This window comes from Octodon degus, unplaced genomic scaffold (genome assembly GCF_000260255.1).
Source record: "Octodon degus isolate 3935 unplaced genomic scaffold, OctDeg1.0 scaffold00034, whole genome shotgun sequence".
NCBI lineage: Eukaryota > Metazoa > Chordata > Mammalia > Rodentia > Octodontidae > Octodon > Octodon degus.
This window is the reverse complement of record NW_004524610.1, coordinates 18,088,829-18,091,164: the sequence shown is the minus strand read 5'-3', so window position 1 is coordinate 18,091,164 and position 2,336 is coordinate 18,088,829.

Genomic DNA, 2,336 nt, shown 5'->3' with positions numbered 1-2,336 from the left:
GACAAGGATGACCACTTTCACCACTCCTGTTCAACATAGCACTGGATATTAGGTAGAGCAATTAGATAAGAGAGACAAAAGGAATAATGATTGGAAAGGAAAAAGTGAAATTATTATTTACAGATGACATGGTACTATATACAGAAGACCCCAAAAACCCCACGAAGAGACTTGTAGATTTAACAAATTCAGTAATGTAGAAAGATACAAAGTCAGGCTGGGGAGATAGCTCAGTAGAATAAGCGCTTCCCTGGCAATTGCAAGGGCCTGAGTTCAATCCTCGGTTCGGAAAAAAATAAATAAATAAATCAATGGCATTTCTATACATAAACAATGAATGTATGGAGAGAGCAATTATGGAAACCACACCTTTTACAATAACACCCTCAAAAATGAAATACTGAGGTATCAACTTCGAAAAGAAAGCAAAAGATTTATACAGCAAAAATAATAGTACTCTGAAAAATGAGATCAAAGGAATTTCAGAAAATGGAAACATATTCCTTGCTCCTGGACAGAAAAAACATTGTGAAACTAGCTATACTCCCAAAACTGTTATGCAGAGGCTGGAGAGATAGCTTGGTGGTCTAAATGCCTGCCTGGCAAATGTAAGGACCTGGGTTCGATCCTTGGTACCACATGCTGTACCAACCGTGGAGACCTGGACTTGTCATGCTGGCCCCCAAAGCCAGGTGTGGTGGTACACACCTGTAATTCCAGATCTGTGGAGGTTGACATAGGAGGATCACTATGAGTCCAAGTTGTGAAGCAAAACCCTGTACCAAAATAAATAAATAAAATGATTAAAAATTTTATGCAGATTCAAAGCACTCTTTATTAAAATACCATTAGTATACCTCACAGACCTAGTAAGGACATTCCTAAAATTCATCTGGAACCAGAAGAGACCTAGAATAGCAAAAGCAATTCTGGGCAACAAAGGAATGGCAAGAGGCATCACATTCCTTGACCTGAAATTATACTACAAAGCTAAAATCAGCATGATACTGGCACAAAACAAAGCAAAACAAAACAAAACAAACAAACAAACAAACAAAAAAAAAAACCCTGAGGATCAGTGGAACAGATTAGAAGTAAGACACAACTACAAACACACTAAGCCATCTTATCTTTGACAAAGGGGCCAAACAGGTTCAATAAAAGAAAGATAGCCTTTTTAATAATAATTGGTGCTGGAAAGAAAAAAAAAACAAAACTGTCTTTCCAAGTACTGAAGGCTAAAACTAGACCCATGCCATTCATCATGCATAAAACTGCAATCAACATAGATCAAAGATTTAAATATTAAACCTGAAATGCTAAATCTTCTGGAGGAGAAAGTAGGTAAAAATATTAATGAAATATGGATAGGTAGAGAGTTCATGAACAAAAATCAAACCACATGAGAAATACTTCAAATAATCAACAATTGAGATCTCATCTGTTTGAAAACTTTCTTCACATCAAACAAAAAAATCAGAAACAAAATAAAAAGAAAATCCATGAATTGGGAAAATATGTTAGTACACTGTTCATCAGACAAAGGACTACTACCTAGAATATATAAGATTTTTAAAAAATTATGCCTCCAAAATTCAAAGTCGTAATCTAAAAATGGGCATCAGAGAAGCACTTTATAAATGAAGATATAAATGGCAAATAAATGTATGAAAGATTTTCAACATCATTGTCATTCAAGAGATGCCAGTTTAAAAAAAAAGATGCCAGTTAAAACAATGCAAAGATGCCATCTTATGACAGAAAGAATGGTTATCACCAAGAAGTCAACCAATAACAAATACTGGAGAGGTTGTGGGGAAGAAGCAATGCTTCTCTACTGTTGATCCTACTGCAGGCTGGTACAACCATTGTGGAAATCAGTATGGCGACACCTGCAAAAGTTAGGATTGCAGGGACTGGAGAGATGGCTCAGTGGAATAAGCGCTTCCCTGGCAAGTGCAAGGGCCTAAGTTCAATCCCCGGTTCCACCAAAAAAAAAAAAAAAAAAAAAAAAAATTCAAAAGTTAGGATTACAGGTCCCATGCAAGCCAGCTATTCCTCTCCTAGTTATTTTATGTGTATATGCAGGATAATTTTGATAATTGTACTGCCAATTTCTGCTGGTCTTTTGAAAGGAGCAGTTAATGCTGAAATTTTTTTTCATCCTTCTTTCTTTCTTTTTTAATGTCTTATAATTTTTTGTTTTGTTTTATTTTAATCCAGTTTTGCACATTTATATCTGATAACCTAAACTATTTTGAATATATCATGTAATTCAACAACCATTGAGCCATTGTTGAATTCCTATTATTTTTATTTGTTATTACTATTTTTTT